Source organism: Erinaceus europaeus, chromosome X, assembly GCF_950295315.1.
Source record: "Erinaceus europaeus chromosome X, mEriEur2.1, whole genome shotgun sequence".
Taxonomy (NCBI): Eukaryota; Metazoa; Chordata; class Mammalia; order Eulipotyphla; family Erinaceidae; genus Erinaceus; species Erinaceus europaeus.
The window spans coordinates 90,334,672-90,348,726 of NC_080185.1; the positions used below are offsets into that span (position 1 = coordinate 90,334,672).

General features: G+C 45.4%; 1 pseudogene; it reads right to left on the reverse strand.

Moving 5' to 3' along the window:
- Positions 1-1,773: 1,773 nt before the first annotated feature.
- LOC103126453 (CXXC-type zinc finger protein 1-like) lies at positions 1,774-11,291 on the reverse strand (annotated as a pseudogene).
- Between the last annotated feature and the right edge of the window lie 2,764 nt (positions 11,292-14,055).

Here is a 14,055-nt window from a genome sequence, read left to right on the forward strand (position 1 = left end):
TGAGATATTTGGCTCAAGAAATCAGAAGCAACACAACAAAAATCAAGCAAACCCAATAGAGTTAAGCTCAAAACAATGAAATCAAGATGGGGCAGCTAGTAAAAGTGAAAGCTTAAAATAAATAGGAAGTATCAATAAAGCAAATAAGTGACCCTTTCAAATTTGAGCGAATTGTGAAGAAAAAAAATATGGTATTACATCAGAGAGGTAATGATACTTGCTTTAATTAGTTATAGTGGAATGCTATTTAAGTGGCATATATGAGTCTCTGGGGAAAGATTAAATGTAGGGAACAAGTTTAAAATGTAGCAAGAGGGCTAGGGAGACAACATAATAGTTTTGCAGAAAGACTCTCATGCCTGAGAAACCAAGGATCCAGGCTTAGTCCTCAGCACCACCATATGCCAGAGTTGAGCAGTGCTCTGGTTAAAAAATAAGAATAACATAATAAAAATAAGTAATCATTTGCAAGGCCAATGAGTATAGAAAAATAAGAAAAGTAGTTTACTTTTCAAAAACAAATTCCTAGAAAAAAAAAATCAACCACTGGAGGCATACCAGACATCAATTAGTGGATTAGCTTCCTGACAAATTTGATAAAATTGGAAAGAAATTAACTATGGTATTACATCAGACGGGCAGTCTGATGTTATAACATTTGTTATAGTGGAATGATATTTAGGTGAAATATGGGAAGTCTTTGGGGAAATATTTATTATGGAAATTAACCTAAAAATTCATGTGTCAGTGAGAATAAGAAATGTCATTAATGGATTAACTTCTGGCAAATGTAATCACATTGAATAATTTTTTTTAAAAAACATATTACACCAGTTACACCTGTTCTAATTTGGTGTAGCTGAATAATATTTAGGTGAAATATGTGATTCTCTGAGAAAAGACTGATTGCGGAAACAAATCTAAAAATTCTTAAGGGACAAGTTGAGTATATAAAATAGGAAAAGTTGTCTACTTTTACCAAACAAGAAGTTGTAGAAAAATTCAACACTGGAGATGCACACACCAGCCTAATGGGACAGGAGGCCTGGCTGGGACTGGCAAAGGTTAATGTGAAAGTCCTATGGACACAACTGAGTGGAGACTGGACCCAACAGGTGGGAAGGACAGAGCCAGCATGAGCAGAGGCCAGGATGTGACAGGCATGTCTGGTGTGAAATGATCAGATTAGCTGGGTGGCCGAGGTTGACAGAACTAGCGCATCATGGGTTTTGGGGGATGGGGTGCAGAGGGGGAAAGAATGACAGGAGCAGGAGGTCATGGTTGTCATAATACTTCCACTGCTCCCCAGTGTCCCAAAGTGGAATCATGAAAGAGGACTACCCTACACTCACTCACCAATTCTACCCACCATCCCACCCCCAATGTTTCTTGGCCAGTGGGAGAAAGGAAGACAAAGCAGCGAGAGCCCCTGGAGTTGGCCAGCTTTGGGGGACAGAGAAACAAAAACATGCAGAGAAATGGGGGATCCTGAGGGAGAGGGGTAACCAAACACAGAGAAACTCCAGGATGCCCCGGAGGAGAAGGTGCAGATCACTGGACAAATGCCCATGGCCAAACTGTCTTAGCAGCCTCTCTCTTTTTTTTCCATCAGAGTTCTCTCTGGACCTCTACCTGCAACATGACAATACTCCTGGTGTCCCCCACCTCTTTTCTGGATTTTTGATAGAAATCAAGATAGCGAGAACAAGCTCTGCTGCTTATGAAGCTTCTCCTCCTCCTAGTGGAGACCCCGGGGCTTGAACCCTGGTCCTCACAGCCCCTAATTGTTTTCTCTGGAGCGCAGGCTGTTGGTGAGTGGGTCGTGCTGAATGGTCTGGTGCAGCAGCAGGCCCAGCAGCCCGGCCCTGTTGTTCATGGCCTCGCGCACCTTCCGCTCCTGCTCAAACAAGTCTTCCAGCTTGAGCAACTGTGGGAGAGGACATATGGGATGTGTGGGGGGAATTATGGGGTCCCACCCTGCCCCACCTCCCCCTGACTGTGGGCTGACGTACCGCTTGCACCCTCTGCAGGTCCACCTCAGCGCGCCTCAGTTTCTCCCAGCAGTAGTGGCTATTGCACAAACGCTTGGGGAGGCGACAGAAGTCCCCAGTGAGCTCGAAGACATTGTGCACCAGCGGGCAGCCGCACACCTCATTGTCAGCTACCTGTGGGAAAGTGAGGAGGGGGAGAAGGTATGGGACTGGAGGTATCGGTGGGAGAGCTGTCCCTCTGGCAGGAGGGGAAGGGAGAGACTTCCGGCTGGGAGGAGAGAGTGAGTAGGTAATAAGGGAGTGGGATGGTCTGATCAGGAAGAAAGAGAGGTGAGGGGGTGAGTGGTGGCGCACCTGGTTGGGTGAAATGTTATAGTGTTCAAGGATCCAGGTTCAAGCCCTTGTAGGGGGAAAGCTTTGCGAGGGGTGAAGCAGGGCTGCAGATGTCTCTCTGTCTCTCTCCCTCTCTATCTCCCTCCTTCCCTCTCAATTTCTGGTTGTCTGTATCTATCCAATAAATAAGTAAAGATAACTTTAAAAACTTATAAAGAGAGCAAGAGATGGGGAGATGGGGATGCAGTTCTTCTTCTAGCGTTTGCCGGGGATGCAGTGAGAAGTAGAGAATGGAGGGAAAAGAGAGAGAGTGAGAGAGGCAGGTAGAAGGGTCAGGCAAGGGGGCTATCAAAACGTACACAATGGACTACTACTCAGCTATTAAGAATGATGGAGTCAATTTCTTCACTTCATCTCGGACTGAGCTGGAAAGGAATCATGTTAAGTGAGATAAGCCAGAAAGAAAAGGATGAATATGGGATGATCTCGCTCATGGACAGGAGCTGAGAATTAAAAGAATAGGAAGAGGAAACACAAAGCAGAACTTGGACTGGGTTTGGTGTTTTACCCCAAAGTAAGGACTGAAGGATGGAGGGGTTCATGTCGTAGTTCATGATGATGGAGGAGGACCTAGGCTGGGGGGTGGTGGTGAGAGAGTTTTGTAAAAACTGAGCAATTTGACACATGTACCAACAACTGTATTTCTTGTAAGCCATCAATCCCCTCCCCCCAATAAAAATAAACAGATAAACAAATAAATAAATAGCTATAGCATGGTACAAACAGACTCTTAAGCTTGAGGTCGTGAGTTGCATACCTATCACTGCATGTGCTAGAGTGACTGATTCATTCTCTCTCTCTCTCTCTCTCTCTCTCTCCAGTAAACAAATAAATAAATAATCTAAATAAATATTTAAAGAAATAATGGCCTGGGAGATGGTGTTGGACCCTGAAGCATGAGGTCCCTATCTCTGGCATCAAATGTGCCACCAAATAAATAAATAATAGGTGAACAGGGAATGAGAAGAATGAAAAGAGGGGTATGGGGTGGTCATAAAAGTAGTGAATACATAAGAGAGGTCAAAGACCATGGGAGGAGCTGGGGAGACAGCATAATGATTATGCAAAAGGCTCTCAGACCTGAGGCTCTGAGGTCTCAGGTTCAATCTCCAGCACCACCATAAACCAGAGTTGAGCAGTGTTCTGGTAGCTTGCTGGCTCTCTCTCTCTCTCTCTCTCTCTCCCTCTCCCTCTCCCTCTCCCTCTCCCTCTCCCTCTCCCTCTCCCTCTCTCTCTCTCTTTCTTCCTCTCCCTCCCTCTCCCTCTCCATTTCCCTCTCTCACTGGCATGCTCAGGCAAAAATTAGTAAAATCATAGCCCTCTTGGAATAGACCTCAAACAGACTTCTAGCTTTTTTCCAAAATGAAGACCCCCCAAATCTCATCTGCTCTATTCTTACCTTTAGGTTCCTAATTATTATTATTAAACAATTTGTTCTGCTTTATATCTTAATGTTTTTCAGCCACCAAGTTCCAGATGCTACCATGACACCAACCTAACTTCCCCGGGGAAGACGACCTCACTAATGTGTCCTGGACCCCCCCCCCTTCTCCAGAGACCTGACCCACTAAGGAAAGATAGAAACAGGCTGGGAGTGTGGATTGACCTGTCAACATCCATGTCCAGCAGAGAAGCAATTACAAAAGCCAGACCTCCCACCTTCTACACCCCATAATGATCCTGGGCCCATGCTCCCAGAGGGATAAAGAATAGGAAAGTTTCCAATGTAGGGGATGGGATACAGAACACTGGTGGTGGGAATTGTGAGGAATTGTACCCCTCTTACCCTAAGGTCTTGTCAATCTTTAGTAAATCAATCAACAAAAATAATAAAAATAAATTAGAAATATTAAAAAAACACCAATGATAATAATACGTTACTTATTTTAAAAAAGTCATTGGAAGCGATCCACAAGGAAGAGAAGGAGCAGAGCAGACAGTCAGGAAGAAAACAGGGGAGGTGGATGGGGTAGAGAGCATAATCATTAATCAAAGAGCGTCTCATGCCTGAGGCTTCAAAACCCCAGGTTCAGTCCCACCACCGTGAACCAGAGATAAGCAATGCTCTGGTAAAACAAAACAAAAACAAACAAACAAACAAACAAACAAAACCAGGGTAAGTAGCATAGTGTGGCCGGGAGAAAAAAGGAGGCACCTTACCTTAGGTTCCCTGGAGTGTTCGGGGCACATCACCTGCAGCCGCTTACAATACCTCTTACTCTTTGGGCTGTATGCATCACAGAAGAGCCTTGTGGTCCTGAGGGGAGATTTAGAGTCAGGTACATTAGCCAGGTCCAGAGGGAGGAGGGTTCAATCTGAACTCTGCCCTGGCTCTGCCCACCCCCAACCCTCCTCTGCATCTGAGACCACCCACATCTCTCCCTGCTAGCCTTGGACCTTGGTTGGTACCCATATACTCACCCCTCCATGGAAGTGGGGAACATGGACCCGTAGGAAGACTGGCACTCATACTGAGAAGAGAGAGTGCAAGTGAGAGGGGCCTGATGTACACACACACAAACACACACACACACACACACACACACACACACACACACACACACACACACACACACACACACACACCTCTTTCTAGGTGGTTCAAGGCTCCAGTCCTTAACTGCAAGGGGAAGCTTAGCAAGCGGTGGAATAGGGCTGAAGTTATCACTCGGTCTCTCCCCCTCTCTTTGTCTCTCTCCCTCCTCATCATTCTCTTGTCTCTCATCCTCTATTAAATAAATAAATAAATAAACAAATAAATAAATAAATAAATAAAGTTACTGTGCAGGCACCAACCCCTAGCAATAAGCCTGGTGGCAAAATGAAAGGAAGGGAGGGAAAGAGAGAGACAGAGAAAAGGAAAGAGAGAAAGGCAAGTGGGGGGGCAAGTGGTGGCACACCTGGTTAAGTGCACATATTACTGTGCACAGACCCAGATTGAAACCCCTGGTGCCCACCTGCCGGGGGTGGGGTGGGGTGGGGTGGGCAGGGCTTCACAAGTGATGAAGCAGGGCTGCAAGTCTATCTATCTGATTGTGCATTTATCTATCTATCTATCTATCTATCTATCTATATCTCTATCTCCCCCTCCCCTCTCAATTTCTCTCTGTCTCTATCCAATAATAAATGAATAAAAACATCTGCACTATTCCAGCCTTTAGATGCATGATTGGTCAGTAATCTGTTTGACTTTGTATGTTAACTCTCTTGTCAGCCACCAGGTTCCAGATGCTAGTATGATGCCAACCAGACTTCCCTGGACAGACAACCCCACCAATGTGTCTTGGAGCTCCTCTTCCCCAGAGCCCTGCCCCACTAGGGAAAGAGAGAGACAGGTCGGGAGTATGGATCGACCTGTCAACGCCCATGTTCAGTGGGGAAGCAATTACAGAAGCCAGACCTTCAACCTTCTGCATCCCACAATGACCTTGGGGCCATACTCCCAGAGGGATAAAGAATAGGAAAGCTATCAGGGGAGGGGATGGGATAAGGAGTTCTGGTGGTGGGAATTGTGTGGAGTTGTACCCCTCTTATCCTATGGTTTAGTCAATGTTTCCTTTTTATAAATAAAAAAACATTTAATAAAGAAAAAGAAAAGAAAGGCAGGTTGGTTCTGCCAAAAGCCTTTCATGCCTGAGGCACCAAGGCCTCAGCTTCAATCCCCAGCACTACCATAAACAAGAGCTGAACAACAGTACTCTGGTAAATAATAAATAAATAAAGGAAAAAGAAAAAAGGAGGGAAGACTAGAGGAACTGTGGGTTGGATGTATATTGTCTGACTTCCCAAGACAAAGGTCTAACACACAAAAGACAATCCCTAACCCTGAGGTCCCTGTGCTCCTGTCTTTCTGTCTACCCAGCCAGTGTTCCTGTCACTAATGTCAGGGGTGAGGGGAAAGCATGACACCTGGCCCCCTGCCTGTGGACTCCAGCCAGCCCATAAATACCCGACCCCATGCATCCCCAAATGAAGGCCCAACCTTGGCAAAGCAGCGCTCCATGTGGCGAAGGGCGGCCTGTATGCCGATGGACTGCCCGCAGGAGACACAAAAGATTTGCAGGTCTGTAGTGTCCTTGACAACTTTGATGTTCTGCACAGGACATGGGGGGGGGGGGGCTGGTCAGGGACCGGCAGGGCAAGGCAGCTTTCTGTTCTCTGCCACACCTCACTCACTGCCTTTTCCCACTCACTTTGTCCGTGCACATTGGCTGCTGCTTGCCACGCAGGATGATGTCCTCCAGCTCACGGAAGTGGGCCTCTAAGTCGTTCAGACGCGCGTAGGTGTCCTGCTGCTCTTGCTGAATGCGCTCCAGCATCTTCCTGCCCTGCTCCTCAGCAATACAGGGGCTCTTCTGCCACTGCCAGATGCGCTGGGGCAGGATCTTATAGATGCGGCTGCACATGGGGAGACATGTAGAAGGGGAGTGAACAGCCTGGCAGGTGGTGCAGTGGTTCAAGCCTTGAACTCTCAAGCATGAGGTCCTGTGTTTGAGTCCCCTGGCATGGCAGGTGCTAGAGGGATGCTCTCATCAGTTAATAAATAAGTAAATCTTGGACTGGTGAATAAATAAATGGTGGTGAAAAGCTGACTGAGTGGATGGATGGAGAATGTGTAGATGGACAGGTCAGTAATGTTACCTATTTTTAAAATACTTATTGATTTATTTTACCAGAGCACTGTTCAGTTCTGGCTTAGAGTGGTGTTGGGGATTGAAACTAGAACTTTTTTATTTTTACTTTTATTTATTCCCTTTTGTTGCCCTTGTTGTTTTATTGTTGTGCTTATTATTGTTGTTGTTATAGATGTGTTGCTGGATAGGACAGAAAGAAATGGAGAGAGGAGGGGAAGACAGAGAGGGGGAGAGAAAGATAGACACCTGCAGACCTGCTTTACCGCTTGTGAAGCGACTCCCCTGCAGGTGAGGAGCAGGGGGCTCGAACTGGGATCCTTACGCTGGTCCTTGCACTTTGTGCCACGTGCGCTTAACCCACTGCGCTGCCGCCTGACTTCCGAACCTAGAACTTTTGGTGCCTCAGGCATGAAAGGCTTTTGGCATCACCATTAATCTGTCTCCCCAACCCTTTCCTAAACAATTTCAAGGTGAATGTCATCCTGCAAATTCACTGATATAGTTTTGATTACCAACTACATGCAGAGGCCAGGCAGTGATGCATCCAGTTGAGCACACACTACCCTGTGTATAGACCCAGGTTCGAGTCCCTGCTCCCCATCTGCAGGGGGGGACACTTCAGGAGCAATGAAGCAGGTCTGCAGTTGTCACTCTTTCTTTTTCCTTCTCTATAATCTCCTCCTCTCTCAATTTCACTCTGTCCAAACAGATAAAACAGAAATAATAAATAAAGGGGGAGAGTTGACCAATGGGAGCTGTGGATTCATAGTGCTGGCATCAAGCCCCAGCATTAACCTTGATGGCAAAAAGATAAATAAATAACCAAACATCAACAACTAAGAAGCCGGGAGTTGATAGCATCTCTCTCTCTCCCTCTCCCTCTCCCTCTCCCTCTCCCTCTCCCTCTCCCTCTCCCTCTCCCTCTCCCTCTCTCTCTTTTGTAGTTTGCCTCTAGGGTTATCACTGGGGCTCAGTGCTGCCACTACAAATCCACTGCTTCTGGAGGCCATTTTTTTCCATTTTATTGGATAGGATAGAAAGAAATTGAGAAAGATGGGGGAGGTAGAGGGAAAGAAAGACAGACACCTACAGACCTGCTTCACTGCTTGTAAAGTGACCCCCCTGCAGGTGGGGACCTGGGGGCTTGAGTCTGGATCCTTGCACTGGTCCTTGTGCTTTGTATTATGTGCGCTTAACCCGGTGTATTACCACCAGTCCCCGATTGCATCTTTCTTGTAACCTCATTTAAGTGTTCAGAATTATTTCCTGGGGTTGTGGAGACAGCATAATGGTTTTGCAAAAAAAAAAAAAAAATTCATGCCTGCAGGTCCAAGGTCCCAGGTTCAGTCCCAGCATTACAGCAAACAGAGCTGAGCATTGCTCTGGTATATCTCTCTCTCTCTCTCTCTCTCATTAAAATTAATATGGATATCAGATAGCATAGTGGTTATGAAAAGATACTCTCATGCTAGAGGCTTCAAAGTCCCAGGTTCAGTCCCCCTACACCACCATAAGCCAGAGTTGAGCAGGGCTCTGGGAAAAAAGAAATAAAAAGAAAAAATAATTATTTAAAAGATAATTATTTCTGGGGGCTGGACAGTGGTGCACTCAATGGAGCACATACATGACCATGCACTAGGACCCAGATTCAAGCCTCTGGTCTCCACCTGCGGGAGGAAGCTTCATGAGCTGAGAAGCAGTGTTGCAGGTGTTTCTTTCTCCCTCTCAATCTTCCCCTTCCATCTCAAGTTCTGTCTCTATCCAATAAATGAATGAATAAATAAATTATTTTATCTTTATTCATTTATTAGAGACATCCAGAAATCAAGAGGGAAGACGGAGATAGGGAGAGAGACAGAGAGAGACTCGCAACACTGCTTTAACACTTGCAAAGCTCTCCTCCTGCTGATGGGGACCCAGGGTGCTTTCTTTCTCTCTCTCTCTCCCTTCCTATCAATTTCTGACTGTTTCTGTCCAATAAATAAATAAAGATAATGAAAAAATTTTAAAAGTTTCAAAAACAAAACATAAATAAAAATTTTAAAAAATATTTCCTAACATAATTTCCATGTTTCATGGTTCATGGTCATTTGCTATACTTAAGAATCTGTTAGTCCCATGGCTGAGACCTAGTTAAAACCAAAGACCTAGAAATAACCTAGTACACTAACATGATGGAAATACTTTACAGGATAATTACATTTCTTTTTTTAAAAAATTTTTTAAATATTTATTTATTCCCTTTTGTTGCCCTTGTTTTATTTTTTTATTGTTGTAATTATTGCTGTTTTTATTGTTGGATAGGACAGAGAGATATGGAGAGGGGAGGGGAAGACAGAGAGGGGGAGAGAAAGATAGACACCTGCAGACCTGCTTCACCGCCTGTGAAGGGACTCCCTTGCAGGTGGGGAGCCGGAGGCTCGAACTGGGATCCTTCCACCAGTCCTTGTGCTTTGCGCCACGTGCGCTTAACCCACTGTGCTACCACCTGACTCCCGATAATTACATTTCTATAAAGTCATGTTCATCAACACCCATGTAAAATCTTCTTGAAATTCATATTAAAAAGTCAATTTTCTAGGCTCAAGTTTTTCAATCACATGAACACTTGGTGAAAACGAGAGAGAGAGACAGAGAGAGATGGAGCCTGCCTGCAGGAGGGAAGCTTCAAGAATGGTAGAGCTGTGCTTCAGTTGTCTTTCTCTCTCCCTCTCTACAACCCCCTTTCTCTTTCTATGTCTCTCTGTCTATATCCATGTAAATGAGTAAATTAATACAATATTTAATATTTGTATTTATTCATTGGATAGAGACAGAGAGAAATTGAGAGGGGAGGAGGAGATAAGGGAAAGAGACAGAGAGATAGAGAGACATCTGCAGCCCCGCTTCACCACTTGTAAGGCTTTCCCCCTACAGGTAGTAACCAGGGGCTTTAACCCAGGTCCTTGTGCACTGTAATGTATGTGCTTAACCAGGTGCACCACCACCTGGCCCCTGATAAATATTTAAACAGAGATCTCTGAGTAAGGTGCCTACTTTGTCATGCATGTGCCCCAGGTTCAAATCCCAGCACTGCATGGGAGTGCCACCCCACAGAGGGAAACTGGTACTGTGATGTCTTTCCCTCTCTCTATCTCTCTAGCTGAATGAAAAGGTTGAAGAGACACAGGTGGTAGTGCACCCAGTTAATCACACATATTGTCATGTACAAGGACCGGGGTTCAAGCCCCCACCCCCACCTGCAGGGGGAAAAGCTTCACGCGTGGTGAAGCAGGTCTGCAGGTGTCTCTCTTTCTCCCTATCTCCTCTTCCCCTCTCAATTTCTCTCTGTCCTATCCAATAAAAGGAAAAAAATGGCTGCCATGAACTGTGAATTTGTAGTGACAGCACCAACACCCAGCGACAACCCTGGAGGCAAATAAATGAATAGTGTACATCTACTATAGTGTGGTAAATAGCATAATGGTTGTGCAAACCGACTCTCATGTCTGAGGCTGCCAAGTCTCAGGTTCAGTCCCCATACCACCATAAGCCAGAGTTGAACAGTACTCTGGCAAAAAAAAAAAAAAAAAGAAAAGGAAAGAAAAGAAATAATAATAGAAGGAAAATAAATAAATAAATAAATAAATAAATATGTAAATAAATAGAAATGAAGGAAAAGGTTGTCAAGCAGTGAGATCATGCATGAATTGACGGGTGGGGAGCTGATAGATGGACCATGATTGGCTTGTTTGGTGGCTGAATGGTGGAAGGATACTCCGGTGGGTATAGTGGGTGGTCTTCTAGCCCGCAGCATGGGGCTCACCCTCCAGCTGCACTTACTCAGCTGCCAGATTCATGCCGCAGTCATCTGAGCAATACTTGGACTCTGGCCGGGCTGGCTGCACACAGTTGGGGCCCAGGCACTGGCGCAGGCATACCAGGTTCTGGGCATCACTTTCCTCTGTCTGTTTCCCTTCATCCACCAACGTCACTTTATCCACCAACGTCACTTCCTTCTTACTTTTCCTCTTCCTCTGTGGGACCATCAGAAGCAAGGCAAGTGAGTGGATCTCATTCCCAGAACCCTGGACCCTGTTCTTCACGTCCCACCCCTGCCTCAGCCACCATGTCACCCCCGCCCCACCCCACCCCACCCCTCGCTTCCACACAGCATCATTGCTGTTGCCTCCCACTCCACCACCTTTTTATTTGAAGTTTCCATTTCCTCTGCATTCAGCTGCCTCTTCTGTATTGGAGAATCCAGCAACGAGGACGTCTCAGGGTGATCCATCTAGACCTACAGGGGCCGGGGAAGTGATCATAGGTCTCCCCTGCTTCTTTCTTTTTTTTTTTTTTTTGCCTCCAGGTTTCAGGGTTGTTGCTCAACGAATCCACTGCTCCTGGAGGCTTTTTTTTTTTTTTACTATTTTATTTAATTTATTTATTCCTTTTTGTTGCCCTTGTTGTTTTATTGTTGTAATTATTATTGTTGTTGTTATTGATGTCATCGTTGTTGGATAGGACAGAGAGAAATGGAGAGAGGAGGGGAAGACAGAGAGGGGGAGAGAAAGACAGACACCTGCAGACCTGCTTCACCGCCTGTGAAGCGATTCCCAACCAGGTGGGGAGCCGGGGGCTCGAACCGAGATCCTTAGGCCAGTCCTTACGCTTTGTGCCACGTGCGATTAACCCGCTATGCCACCACCCCACTCCCACGTTCTTTCTTTCTTTTTAGAACTTTTGAAGGGGGCAGGTGGTAGTGCACCAGACTGAGCACATGTTACCATGTTCAAGCCCCCACTTCCCACTTGCAGGGGCGAGTGTTGCTGGAGAGCGTTGAAACAGTATGGCAACTATCTCTCCCCCTTTCCTTTAAAAAATATTTAACTGTATTTATGTATTTATTTAATAGAAACAGAACTTGAAAGAGAAGGGAGAGATAGAGAGGCAGATAGAGACCTGCAGCCCTGCTTCATCACTTGCAAAGCTTTCCTCCTGCAGGTAAGGACCGGGAACTCAAACATGGGTCCTTGGGTATTATAACATGTGTGCTCAACCAGGTGCACCACCACCCCGCCTCCCTCTCTCTTTCCCCTTCCCTTTCAATTTCTCTCTGCCTCTATCCATCAAATAAATATTTTATTTATTTATTAAAAAATATAAAGCTTTCTTTTTTATTATTCATTTTCCCTTTTTTTCCACTTGTTTTATTGTTGTTGTAATTATTATTGTTGTTGATGTCATCGTTGTTGGATAGGACAGAGAGAAATGGAGAGAGAAGGGGAAGACAGAGAGGGGGAGAGAAAGATAGACACCTGCAGACCTGCTTCACTGCCTGTGAAGTGACTCCCCTGCAGGTGGGGAGCCAGAGCTCAAACTGGGATCCTTATGCTGGTCCTTGAGCTTTGCACCACTTGTGCTTAACCCACTGCATTACCTCCTGACCCCTATAAATATTTTTAAAGACTTTTCTTGGAAGATTTGTTTCTGTGGCTGTAACACAGTGGATAAAGCACTGGACTCTTAGGCATGAGGTCTTGAGTTCAGTCCCTGGCATTGCTTGTGCCAGAGTGATATTCTGGCTATTTCTCATAAATAAATCTTAACACAAAAAGAAGAGAAGAGGCAAGGGGGTAGGCTGGGGAGACTGTATATAGCTCTGCTTAATGCCTGGATCTCTGAGGTCCCAGATTCAACCCCCAGAAGCCACAGCTAGGCAGTGATCTAGTCTTAATCCCTCATTCATTCATTCTCTCTCTCTCTCTTTCATTAAAGATAAATAAATAATACAACTTTTTGGATTTTTACTTTTTGACAGGACAGAGAGAAATTGAGAAAGGGAGGGTAGACAGAGAGAGAAAGAGAGAAAGATAGACACCTACAGACCTGCTTTACCGCTTGTGAAGCGTCCTCCCTGCAGGTGACTTGAACTCACGTGTGCCACTGCCTGGCCCCCAAATAAAACTATTTTAAAAGAGTCATTTATTCATTTAATAAGAGAGGCCAGAGCACCTCTCCGTCTATGCAGTGTCAGGAACTGAATGTGGGGCCTCAGATTTACAAAATGTGGATTCCACCTGCCGAGTCATCTCCCTTTAAAAATTATATATATAGGGTAGGGGAGACAGCAGATGGTTATGCAAACAAACTCTCAGGCCTGGGGTTCTGAGGTCCCAGGTTCAATCCCCAACATCACCATAAGCCAGAGCTGAGCAGTGCTCTGGTAAAAATAATGAATAAATAAATAAACAAATAAATAAATTACATATATAGTCTAAACTGAAGTGAGTGCGTGTATTGCACTGTCAAGCCTGACATCCTCTGTCCAATCCCTGATAATGCATATGCCAAAGTGATGCTCAAGTTCTCTGTCCTCCTCTTTCCCTCATAAATATTTTGTTTAAAAAAGATTTATATTTTTCTTTATTTAATTTTTATAAGAAGAGAGAAAAACCAGAGTACTACTCAGCTCTGGCACAGGATGGTTCTGAGGTAGTTTACTTTGGGGCCTCTGGCATTTTGGTCTCCCAGCCATTATAATAATAATAATTATTATTATTATTATTATTGTTATTATTATTGTTAATTTATTTGCTAACAAGAAAGGGGGGAGAATCAGGGCATCATTCTCCCACACACAATGCTGGGGATCAAACTCGAGGCGTCTACTACTTTATTGGCTGTGCCACCTCCTGGACCACATCTCTTATCATGGGCCTAGCACAGCTGCCTGGGAATGGCGGGCACCACCTCACCCTCTCTAGGCCCATTTGGTCACCTTGCCCATTCCACCCGTCCTGTTTCTCTGCCCAGGAAACTCAACTCCACCCCTTTAGATTCTCATGGTTCAGCCCTCAACTTCCAAGAGACAACACACTGCCACCACTTTGCTCTGCACTGCTGTGTTCCCAAGAACCTAGGCGAGCCCACCACGGGCCAGCCTGCTCATGCCATGAGCACACACAAGCTCTACCCACCTTCCTGTCCCACCCATTCCCCTCTTTTCTCTCCCAAGAGAATGCCACAGGCCCCACCTCTCCCTGTGCAAAAGTATT